Consider the following 12966-nt stretch of genomic DNA (forward strand, 5'->3'; position numbering starts at 1 on the left):
CAGGGGGCTCTAACAGTTATGGGGGCCATAATCATGACTGTGGTACACGAGTATATGATGCCCTCTCCCTGGTCCACAAGATGTGGGCAGTGATAGGACCCCTCCACGGACATTGGGGCTGGCACCTAGGCCTAGACATTTAAAACCCAGGGAATTATCACTCCAGCGTGTTTATGTATAAAATGAGAATTTATTTATAATAACAAAAGCTGGTTGATTCTCTCATCAAACATAAGTAGGTAACTAAAATAATACAAAGCGGCCTAAGAAACGTAATTTTCTAAATATAAAAAGGCTTGGATGGACCTCAACGGCATTATGTTGAATGAAAAAAAGCCAGTTTCAGATGGTCATTTTGGATGTGGGCTGGCCTGGGAAGAAGGTGTGGCTTCCAGTGAGGTGCCTCTCTTCAGCCAAGGCAGCGCCTGAGAGGGGTGACAGCAGGTGTCCTCCCGCTGTACCCCCAACAGCTAGGGAAATAGTCTTCCAGTCCTGAAGGGGGATCCGAGTGGCACATCGTAGCTCCACCACTGTCCACTCCTCGTAATACCTGGATTCGCTTCTTCATAAAGTTTTGAGGCTCCTCCAAAATTCTGATGGAACTCTTTTTGGACAAACTAGTCTCTGTTGTTTCAGCTGGGACTGATTCTTACCTTCCCCATTCCTATGACCCTATCTGGATGTCCTTCACCTTCAGTTGCTTTATCTTCACTCTGCTGGTCTCAGTGGCTTATCTGATGGTGTGACTCAGACAGACCCTTGTTTCTGAGAGAGCAGAGTCCCTGGTTACCATGCCCTTTCTCAGACCAGGATGGCTGCACCTGTGCTTTTACCAAAAAAATTGGGCATGGGAGTATCAAGAGGTACCCAAATGAATCACCTAGATGGCAATTATCCTGATGATCTGGGTCAATTATTTCTGCTAGAATAGTGTTTCCTTTTCTTGCCAGTTGGTCTCTTGGGAGAAAGAGTGCAAAATGCCCAGGCAGTAGCAATAGTTCGATGGAACTCTTGCTGTGTCCCCTAGGGGAAGGGTTCCCCTTCTGGGAACCAGAACCTCTAAACCCACAGAGCCCAGAGTTGCAGGGATGGGAAACACAAAGTCTCTCAGTGCGTCACTGGGAGTCATGTTACATGAAACCTTTCCTCTTTCCATCCCTTGGTTCCTGGACCAATGTATTCAATCTATTGGGGACACCGCATTATAGAAAGGTTGCTAATTTAAAGCACACATTGTGTCCTGGAGGGCGGCACCCCATCTTTGCAAAGTAGCATCTCTAAATTGGCCTTTTAGCTGTCCCTTCAAAAGATCATTCCATCACTCTATCAAACTAACTGCTCCTGGGTTACATGGCATTTGATACGGCTAATGGATCCCAGTCATGTGCCCACTCACAGAAACTTTGCTGTAAAGTGGTGGCTTACTCTTTAAATCTCGGGAATGAAGAATTGTCTTAGACTCTGTGGGCAGGAAAGGCAAACTCATATCCAAATCCCTATCTATTATTGACTAAATGAAGCACAGCCCCTTTCAGTATGACAGGGGTCCAATGTAATTAACCTGCTATTAAATGACTCATTGACTTCCTTGAGGGATGGTGCCATATGAAGGACTTATCCTTGGTCACTGTTGCTAGCAGGTTGGACATTTGACAGCAGCATTGATAAGATCAGCCTTTGTATGTGGAAGGCATGCCGTTGGTACCATACATAGTCTCCATCCCTACCAAGATTTCTTTATTCATGCGTCCATTGTGTGACATGTCTGCTTTGTTTAACCTTCTCAGTCATTTTTAAGAGGCAAAGCCTCAGGGTGTAAATACTATATAAATCCCACTTAGCTATTGATAAGTTACTTAGCGTCACAGTGTGGTGAATGTACCTGATCTTACTCTTTTTTGAGTCTTGGAGTTTCTGTTCAACTCCTGCCTTTCCATCTACATCACCGACTTCTCTCTGACCTTTCTGGAATAATTTCCATTTCTGAAGCAAACTGCATTTTACATAAAGCATAAATGTGCTCCAGTTCCCTTTCTTACACCTCTAAATCTTCTCTTGCAGCTGGTGTCCCTCTGTCTTTTATATTGGAAGCATTTGATGTCACTATTCCTCAGCTATTTTCAATTACCCTGTCACTTCCCTTTCCCCATCCTCCAAGGCTTTCTGGGTGTGAATGATTTAGCAGGATTCAGTAATCAGATATTTAAAGGGGCTGACTTCTTCTGAAACAAGACCATTTTTTTTTTCTACACAAGATTAACCCAGTTAACACCGTGATGTGAGTTATATACAGCCTCGTTCCCATGGTGACTATGCCAGGCGATGATCTATCAGTGTTGGGAGCAGACAGGTGTGAAGGGAGCATTCTATTCAAGTTATTTAACCATTTTCTTCATTTGTAAAATAGAGAAATAATAGGAGGTAATAGGATTGCTGTGGAAATTATGTCAATAGACATAAAACACTACAACAGTTCCTGACAATGGTGAGTGCCTTAAGGAGAATTTTGATCAGAGCCATGATGTTCACTGAGCATGTGCAGAACACATCCATGGAAACGGACAACGGCAGGAAAATGCCTCCTTGAAAATAAATGTTCCTCACTTGGGAAGGACGAATCCCAAATAGAAACCATCTCTTGTTCACGGGCAAAACGGAGAGAATGATTTAAGTTTTGTAGAGAAAATTTCTTTAAAGGCTGAGCTGATTTAATTATTAAAGATGTATGTAGTGAGTAGGCAGGATAATATCAAGGAGTTCTAAATTATTTACACTTTATTGCTCTCAGCCTGTGGGCGTCTGACATGCCCTGTCTTCTTTTGGGGGATTCTGAAGAGTGTTCTTGGCCCAGAATATTTTCTGATAATACATCTCCCTAAGAAGGTCTTGAAGCGTCTTACTCATTTAAAATAATCAGTTTTTTGAATTCCCTATCATAAAGATTCTGCTTTTAGGAATATCTTCTTTCCGGTTGCAGACTGTAGCTGAAGAGATGTCTCCAAGGAACATGTTAGTTTTGAATGTACAATCGACTCTCTACCGTTTCTGGACATCTTGATATAATGGTAAAAACAATATTAGGAAGGTCTCACCTTCCATACGCAGCTTGCTGCTATTTCTGCTTATGTCATCTCCTGGTTCCTTGGAGTTTCAAAGGGTCCAAACACGCTTGTGTATTGTATTACGTTAAAGTTAAGCAACTATTGTATCATGCCTACACAGCTCCTGGGTCAGATGCATGTAAACAGGAAGGGGACTGAGAAGTTCCCATGGCACCAAGCTGCCCAGTATGAGAAGGGGGAGAATATTTGGTGAATGGCTATGAGAAGAATGTTGACAAGGCATGAGGGCTCACTGACTGGGCAGGGACTTTTTCTCCTTTTTAACTGCAAGTAAGGAATCAGAGGCATAAAAGTTCTGTGCTAATTAATTGTGGGTATCTTTTGAGCATCCCAGATTTCATCCTTGTTCTGCCACTTTCATGATGAATAATTACGGGGTCCCAGCAAAGGTCAGGTGTCTAGAATAGGTTCTAATGTATCCATTATTTTTTTTTTAATGCCTACAGCACCTGGTACTCCTAGGTGGTCTCCCATCCAAGTACTAACCAGGCCCGACCTTGCTTAGCTTCTGAGATCAGATGAGATCGGGCACGTTCAGGGTGGCATGGCCTCCATTATTTTTTACCTCAAAATATTCCCAAGACTCCAGAGCCCTGGCTGTAGAAAATAGCCTACACTTAGGGTTCGGGGTGGATGTAGGATGGTTGGGGCAGCGGGGCAAGAAGCAGGAGGGTTATACCAGATTTCTCTTTGACCACTGTATCCTGATAAAGAGGCTTCTATCTAGGAATCCCGATGTCAGTATTCTTACCTAGATTGACAACTTTTGGATTAAGGAAAAAACTAGGAAAAAACTAAGATGACCAATCGCCTTAATCAGGGACTATCCATAGCCTTTATTTATTTCCTTTATTTATTTTCTTTATGTAACCTTACGCTCATCTCTGGGTGTCTAACTTCTTGACATTTTGACTGGCTGCAACCGGGCTGATCGATTCTAATGGGGTCTTCAGATGATTAGAAGATATAAAAGGAAGGGTCAAACATTCTCAGCGCCAACCCTCGGGTATGCCTGGTAAGGCCCTGTGAATCCAAACACCATCTTCCTCCCCTTCAGGAGTTTGAACAGCCAGGCAGTCTCGCAGAGAAGCTCCGCTTGGGGAGGTCTCAGCAATGCTCTTAGAGGTGATACATCTATTCCCTGGAATGGGTTGGGGACCAGAAGCTGTAAGCAAGACAGTGGACTGAGAAGCTCCGACTGAGTTAGTTCATACATCTCAACTGCAATCCTTTGTTTGACATTAATTTCCAGACTCTCAGGGAGATCCTTATTTAAATGAATGAATTCAAAAGAACACCCCCATATTAATTAGTATGGATCGTTTTTACTGTTTCTTTAAATGAGTGGATGCTCTCACTGCCCTCATCCCCACCCGCCCCCAACCCCTGTGGGGGCGATGATCTGGTCCTGCCATTTACCACCCATTTGCCCTGTCCTCTCCTCATTTGGCCTGCATCTCTGAACGCTTTCCAGATCCTCTGCATTTCCTTTCACAAGATCTTTGACCATTGCTAATTCTACATTCTGGACAGCTCCTGACCTGTTGCTGTTGCTTTTTACCGGAACTCTGGGTGTGGCCTGGCCATGATACAGGCTCCCTTGGCCAACAAGCTAGCTGGCCCTTAATGTGACTGAAGCCCTTAATACCTTTTCATTCTTAAGCCTTGGTTACCCTTCCTCTCAGAGACCTCAAGAGGGCCTCAGTATCTTTGCCCTCATGCTATGATGGTTTATTAGATCTGCAGAGGTGCTTTCTTGCCAAATCCCCACCTTTTCCCTTCTCTCTCATATTAGGGAGGACCCTTATTTTATTCAGAAAGAGGCCTCCTGGATACTTTCCTTTCCTTTTTCCCTTACCTTATTTCTATCCACAGCAGCCTTGAAGTTTATCTCCAAATATGTGGGTGTGAGTCCAAGGAGGGGCAGGTCTTTGGGGGAATGGGCCCACAAGAGCCAGGACTGATGACCACCATTCCTTGCTTAATTAGTGTGGCCCCAGAAGAAGGGGCTTGAGCAGGTGAAGAGCATGAGGCAGGAGTGCAGTCCCCTTCCCTGGCTTGTTTCTGTCGCACCGACACACTGCAGACCTGCATCCCATTGATACCCAGGGCAGCATCCTCTTCCCAGACACCAAAAGGAAATAAAATAGCTCTCCTTCATTGCTGGTAACCATAATGGCTAAAATATGCCGGCTGCTTATTATGCATTAAGCTTGGTATAGCAATTATTTTACGTAATCCTTGCTCTGAAAAAATTCTGAAGTAGTGCTATTATTGTCCCCATTTTACAGATGAGGACACTGAAGTGACAGAGCTCTGCTAGAAATTCAGCTCTGAGCCCAGAGCTGGAATGCTTGCCTAGCCTCAAGCTGAAACCAGTCTGTCCTGTTCTGTGACTGCCCTGCCAGACTCTCCTTAGTTGTCAGATTATTTGGGAAGCTGCATCAGCTCTCTTAAGTGGAGGGGACACTGAGTAAATTGACATTGACAGACACTGTCAACATAGCAGTGTGTTCTGCCTCATCAGGCTTGTTCTCCATGTGAAAGCTCCGGCTCCCTGTCGCTTTGGGCCATTGTCTGGTCTCCCTCATGTGCATACTGCAAGGTAGTCATCCTGCGTGACTACTTATTTGGTGTGGCTTGCTTGGGTTCAGTTTTGAGTGTTTATTTATTTATTTTCCCAGACAGAATCAAATTCAGCCTTTCTGCCCCATCCCATTTTGAGGCACTACTGTTCTCTTCTCTGTAAGTGATTGACCATCTGGGGCTAAACCTGTCTGGGGCCATGTCTCATTTCCACTCCCCTACGGCACCTGTCCTCTATACTTTCGAAGGCCCTTGGGCACATTCCCTCTTCCTACAAGATTACAACTGTGTACTTTCTGTTGCCTCTCCTAGACCAGCAGTGTCTGGAACACAGGGGACAGCAAATAAATGTTTGTTGAATGGATGAATGAATGAATGAAGCTTTTAGTATGTGGAATCATGGCAGTCTGACGGAACTGCTATTATGATCCCCTTGAAAAGGAGCTTCACGCTTCATTTCAGGATAAAAGTATTGTGGCAACTACATTGTTATGACTTTTCTCTCTTTCAATAGCTTCTGGTTCATCTCAGTCCTCTCTCACACCTGCCAAACAGAAGCTCATACACTTATACTCACCAACTAGCTAGGTAAGAGGTAGCCCAGTTAGTACTCCAGCCCACCATTTCCATTTGAGAGCTTTGAAGTAAGCTGAACATTGTCCTTTTGTTTTGTTACAGTCATTGTGACATCATCATATTCATCTCAGCAGTTGGGTGAGGCACTGCATCAGATACTGTATTCTTACAGGGATACAAAACTTCAATTTTTAAGTCTGGAGGGGAGAATAAGGCTTTATCAAGGCTGCCTGGAAAATTGTGTTCTTTATAAACCCACCTGCCTTATCATTGAGAAGAATGTAATCTTCCCTGAGAGAGGCTTTTAAAGATTTCTCTGTTAATATTTGCTTCATCATTTCGGAAAGTCTTTAGCCAGGCCTGATCAGACGGATATTTCTGGCTGGGTACAAATTCCATTTTCAGAATATTGCTTGGCTCCCTGTTCCTTTCCTCTCCATGCTATCCACCCCCTAGCCTGACTCATCTCTTCTAGAACCTTCTCTGCCCTCCAAACCACTGAGAGTTATTTACTGAGTGCGTTTCCCAGCCAGCTCCTGGATGCTGGCTAGAAAGACCAATTTACAGGAACAAAATGTCCCCAAGTTATCACTGGGTCACAGTCCAAAATTCATTTTGGGATAAGCTATTGGAATTAACAATGTTTTTTTCTTATAGAAACAATGCGGGGTGGCGGGGATTCAGTATATTCCTCTGAAGCCATTTTATCTATAATGAAGCTTAATTGTAATGCAAATGAGGGATATAGGAACAGAATATCTCTGTGATACAGAAGACAGGGACTGGGATAGGAAGAGAAATAGGAAGAGAAGGGGGATTTCCCCTACCCTTCCCACTTTATTAAAGCAGTTCTAATCCTAAACCATAGTTTATAATAAGTAGGTCTTATACATGAAAGTTCTTGTGGCCTTAGAGCCAGAAATGATTGGAGTTCAGAGTCTGACCCATGTTAAACAAACTTATACCAGCTTGATGTACCAACCAGAATGGCATGTCCTCATCAACATTGCTGGGTATTGAGCCCCGTGGATAAGCATGTTCCTGCTTTTCCTCCTTGGAAAAGGGAAGCTGTGAGGGAAGCTGGAGAGTGATCAGAAAGCTGTGTGGTAGGCCTCACTTAAATCAGGGCGTCAACCGTTAAAAATGGGACAGGACATCTTTAGGCCCCATTATTCTCTTCTCTGGCCATAGCATGCATAATCAGGACTCAGGGCTTCCTTCTTTCAATCTCCCTTTCCTAGACTTTCTGGCCCTTTGCTAGATAACATTTTTATTCTAACCGTGGTGATTTCTTCAATCAATTGAAAGCCAAAATTGGTCGGCTTGGGAGCCATCGTGACTCTTTAAAATTGCTATAGTATCATTCACTCTGTTCTGGTCCAACATATGCAGATTTCATAGTTTAACTAGCAGGAAGCAATTTAATTTCTTTGTTATTAGGGATCACTTCAATTTGAGTTTCCATTCCTTCTCCCACAATCATGTTCCAACTATACTTTCAACTATATAGACAGTGCCACTATTTTGTGTGTATGTATAAGAGGGAGAGGGGAGAGTAGAATCAATCTATCTTATTCCATAAAATCCTCAAAATTCAAAAATATTTGCTGTCTCAATTCCTTTTCATTTATTTTTATGTATTTATTTATTATTAAGTTTATTGGGGTAACAGTGATTAATACAATTATATAATTTTCAGGTGTACATTATAGTTTGACATTTATATATTCTATTGTGTGATTACCGCCCAAAGTCCAGTTTCCTTCAGCTACCATATATTTGATCCCCTTTACCCACTTCACCATCCCCCTACCCCACTATATTTGACCCCCTTTACCCCAACTACCTCTCCCTTCCTCCCCCACCCCCTACCTTCCGGTTCAAATCCTTTTCAGAAGTAGCAATAATATAGTGTAAAAAATACATGAGCAAATATAAAGTCACTTGTTAACTTTCATCCTTAATGAAAACTCCCTTTCCCTTAGAGCAAATGATCTCGGCTAGATGTTAGAAAAGAAGTAGACAGAGCTAATTTATACTAATGTGTGAATGACTAGCTAACACCTCTAATAACATCCTGGAAGTTTTTCTTTTTTCAAAATTGTTTAAAAATATTTTTCAGTTACAGTTACATACAATATTATATTAGTTTCAGGTGTACAACATAGTGATTAGACATTTATATAACTTACAAAGTGATCGCCTCAATAAATCTAGTACCCACCTGATACCATGCACAGTTATTACAATATTATTGACTATACTCCCTATGCTGTACTTTACATCTCCATGAGCTTTTTGTCTTTTAAAAAGAAGGTATACAGTGATATATATGCATCTTTAACTAGCAGAATTTCAGGAAATATAAGCAGCTATTTCACAGAGCAGAAAGTTCAGAGTGTTGTGGGCAAGATTTAAGGTTCAGTCTGGTCTTTTGTTCTGGAGTTCAGCTTCCCTCAGTAGGTTATAACATCTTTTCTTTCGGAACACCAGCCTTAGAGATTTTACAGGGCTCCAAGGTTTATCACAAAACATCCTATGGCTGTACTATCAGGACCTCTAGTAATGCTGTGAGAGAGGGGCCAGGCTGCTCAGGGGAGAGTGAAGCTAGTTGTGGGCACATTTGTACAATGAGAGACCTCTCTACTAGCTCAACTTGACCTTTCCTCCATTTCTGTTGTTCACATTTCTCATCTCTTTCCAAATGCCCCATTTCATTTCATATTTTTGGTATTGCTTTTTAAAATGAGCTTGGCACCTTGACAATGCAAGCATTTCCCTTGCACATTACTGAAATCGTTCATGTTTTATTTCTTCTCTTACCTTTTCCCTATTTCATCTAGCCTTGATTCCCAGGATCCCACTGTATCAAGATCTTCCTGTTTCCTAGCAACTCAGTTTGAGGTTGATTTTGCTTGGTTAGTCTCTCCCCGCCGCCCCCACCTTCACTAGCTTCTGAATTTCTCCCTCAAGCTTAGAAGAACTCTTCTACCAGCTGTGTGAATCCCTAAGACATGCTTTGCCCACAGGTCCCCACCCCCATACTGACGATCATTGCCGGATACTCAAAGAGGCCCCCAGTGGCTGCTCTTGACCAATAGAGAGATGAAATGAACAGTATCTCTATTGAACGATTTGACAACATCATGTGCCCCGTAGCCATGGCTAAACTAATCCCCAGCTCTGCATCTGGATTAGGAATAATGGTCCTTAACTTGGATAGGGCTGGGAAATTATATAGGTTTTTGTTTTTTGTTTCTTAAATCTTAACACTGATTTACAGTACAAGCACGCTGCATGTGAGAGCTGTGGCCAGAATGACCTTCAAGGCCTTCTGCTATCCTTTTGTTCTATGGAGCTTGGCCTCAAACAAAGCAAACCAGATGGAGCCCCCAATGCTAGGGACCATGGAGTATAATTGGGGCTGTGTCTCACAAGGAACCTTGCTATCCTTTTTCAGAGGACAACTGATATTCCCTCATAACTACTCGACTGCATTAAAGAGATTCTTTGTCATTAGTTTTGAAGAATCCCAGTGACCTAAACATGTAATGAACTGGCTCCATGAATATGTAAAAAATCATATTATTTCTGTCTGAAAGTTTACGAAACTAATATTGTCAGTACTAAAAAGTTAAAAATGTTTCCATATGTGTGGTCACTCTCATCAGATCAGTTTGTAGAATCAGGCAATTATCGAGTAAATACCTCCTATGAGCATGGCACTGTGCTTGGCCTCAGGGACACTGCAGTAAGAAAGGTCCACATCTGCTCTCATGGATCTTACATTGATCTTCAAGGGAAAAAAATCTTGATACTGATTTTTGAAATGCAGAAGGTGGAGCTTTCCCAGTGCTCATGCCCTCTAAAATCTATTGAGTATATATTTGGATTATCATTTTATTTCTCCTACCATATTTTAAACTCCTTGTGTGCATGAATTGTTTCATTTTGGTGACTTTCCTTAGAGCCCTCTGCTATGCTTTCTTAATGCTTGGCTCATAGCTTTATTATCTTCTTTCTCCCACGGGTGCAATGGCTGATGCATACTGAGTATTTATTGAATGTCACATCTCTAGCATTCATGATCTCATTTACCCAAACGACAAACCTTAAAAGGAGGCTGTCAATATGGACTCCATTTAACATTGCTCTTACCTCGGTTTACATGGCCCAACGTGACCTGGCCCCAGCCTCACCTCCTCTGACCTCCCTCTTCTTTCCTTGCTCACAGCTCTTGGCCACCCTGGGCCTTCCTCTTGATTGGCCACACCAGGCATGCTCCCACCTCACTGCCTCGCCCTCCTCTCTGCCTGAAACGCTCTTCTCCCGGACTGTCGTACGAGTCCTCTGCCAACTCATCCAGGTCTCTGCCCGATGCTGCCTCTTCAGAGAGATAGTCTCTGACCTAACACAGTGACCTCCTCTGTTTACTATCCTCTCACCTTGCTTTATTGTTCTTCATAGCACTTATTATTACCTGACATGTATCTCTTGTTTCGATTTTAATATGTTTGTTAATATCTGAATGCCAGATTCACTCGGGAGGGATTTTGTCTGTCTAGTCCAGAGCTAGATTCCTTGTATCTAGCCTGTGTTGGGCACAAAGTGGGTCCTCAATCAATATTTGTTAAATAAATAAATTTCCATTTATAGATGAGGAAGCTTCGAAAGATTAAGGGACCTATCCAAGGCCACACAGCTAGGAAATGCCAAAGATGGGATTCGAACTACCATCCTCTGATGCCAAAGCCCACATTCTTACCCACTCTGTGTATGTCTTTTATTCTTCTCCACTGAGCAATTAGATTCTCCATGATAAGGACTGTTCATTTTATATCTTGTAGCCTAAATGCTTAAAGAGCTGACACATGAAGGGAATTTTATAAATGTCAGATGAAAAATATGTGGTTGGTTAATGGATGAAGACTTGAACAGGCAGAGAGACATGTTTCCGATGAGGACACAGTATAGACAAAGGCATAGATGCCTAAAGAACATATTAGGAATAGAGAAGTCCCATTTAGCAGAGTTAAAATGCCTGTGTAAGTGGCTAGCTTATCACCAGGGGCAGCTGAAGCCACGTGAAAAAGTCTGGTGATAAGTAGCAGTTGGAGTCACTGTCCCATAACTTGCCTCACAGTGCACATGCATGTCCAAATATCTGAAAAGTTGTGCTTATCTTCCAAAGACTTCATTATGATGAGATGGAGCTATGGTAAAAATGTGCTTGTCTTTAAAACAAAGACAGATGGCAAATTAATAGCACTATACAATGGCCACAGGATTTAACACTGGTCCTGAATGTCTACCAGACAACAGATGCAGTGTTAAAGTTTACCGAGAGAGGATTTGACCTAAAAGATCCCAATGAATTGGAAGCGTCTGGCAACAACAACAACAAAAGATTTACTTTGTTACCTAAATGCAGAACTCTGGACTCTCAAGGGTAAATAATGGTTTGGTAGAAAGCCATGATGGAAATGGAGCAGGGAGACAAAGACCAAGTGCAGAGATGGGACCATTGTTTGTTCAACTCACCTCTTCTAAGTTTCTTCTCTAGAAGAGATGCCCATGGGAACTTCTCTAGAGGAGCTGCCTGCCGAAAACATGTAGAGAAATGGATCTGTGTGGCACAAGCAGCAGACGTGGCAACCATGTAGGTACCCCACTCTATCTCCCTTCAAGAGAAGTTGCAATGGGGGGAGTGGTTCACGGGCAGCCTCCTGCTGTGCAATGTGGATTTAATGTAGCATTCATGCTGAGGCCTTGCTCTCTGTGGGTTGCTCCTACCCAGTGGCCAAGCACATAAGGAGAGTAGAGCCGGGCCATACTTGCCCAGTGTGGAACTCCTCCAACGGGCCATCTTGGCACTGGGGCCCCCTGTTGGCCTGGCTGAGACTTTATCAGAGTTTTGCTGAAGTCTAAACTTCCTCCTGCCCAGTTCTCCTTGCTCCCCTCTACTTGCTCAGCTATCATTCCTGCAAAGGGGGTCTGAAGGCTTGCCCTGCCCACTCCTGCACCCCATCTCCTGTACCCTTCACAAACCTTTCCCTTCTGCATGTTTTATTCTGGGTGGCATGTGCGTGTCGGAGGACCCAAAGTGTCACATGGAGCCTCAGAATGGTAAATAAAATTTCTCTACTAAAATGAAAGTAAAAAAATAAACCCATTCACTACTGCATGGAGAAGTGATCGGGCAGAGCTTTCAGATATCCACTTTCTGGACATTTTCAGAAATGTGAGGAAACAAGAATACCTGTCAAGGAGAAAACCTTTAGTCCAAAGCTATTTTTAAGTGGCTCCCTACTTCCAATTTGTATTAACTTATATGAAAGCTTTTAGACTTGTCAGATCAAATTCTTGTCCTCTGCCACGATATGAAAGTTTCTCTGCTGAATGGCCAAGGACAATAATTGAACTCGTGATCCTGAATCTTGACTGGATGAGAATTGGCTCAAATCTTCTCTCTCTCCAGCCTCTGTGGGATCGCCAAGGGCAGCACTCCTCTTGACTTAAAGAGAAAGTCGTGAGAAAGCATAAACGCGTTGCACTTTACAGCTCATCTTGCTGGACTGTGGAACACTTCTTACCCACCTTCTTGTTTCCAATTGTGCACCCACCAGGTGAAGGAGAGTCTCTGCCAGCACAATGTGTTTCGTTTGTGTTTTTGTTTTTAGCA

General features: G+C 42.9%; 1 pseudogene; it reads right to left on the reverse strand.

Moving 5' to 3' along the window:
* Positions 1 to 3559: 3559 nt before the first annotated feature.
* On the reverse strand, positions 3560 to 3678 carry LOC112480821 (annotated as a pseudogene).
* Between the last annotated feature and the right edge of the window lie 9288 nt (positions 3679 to 12966).

The sequence above is a fragment of the Pteropus alecto genome, unplaced genomic scaffold (assembly GCF_000325575.1).
Source record: "Pteropus alecto unplaced genomic scaffold, ASM32557v1 scaffold20, whole genome shotgun sequence".
Lineage (NCBI taxonomy): Eukaryota > Metazoa > Chordata > Mammalia > Chiroptera > Pteropodidae > Pteropus > Pteropus alecto.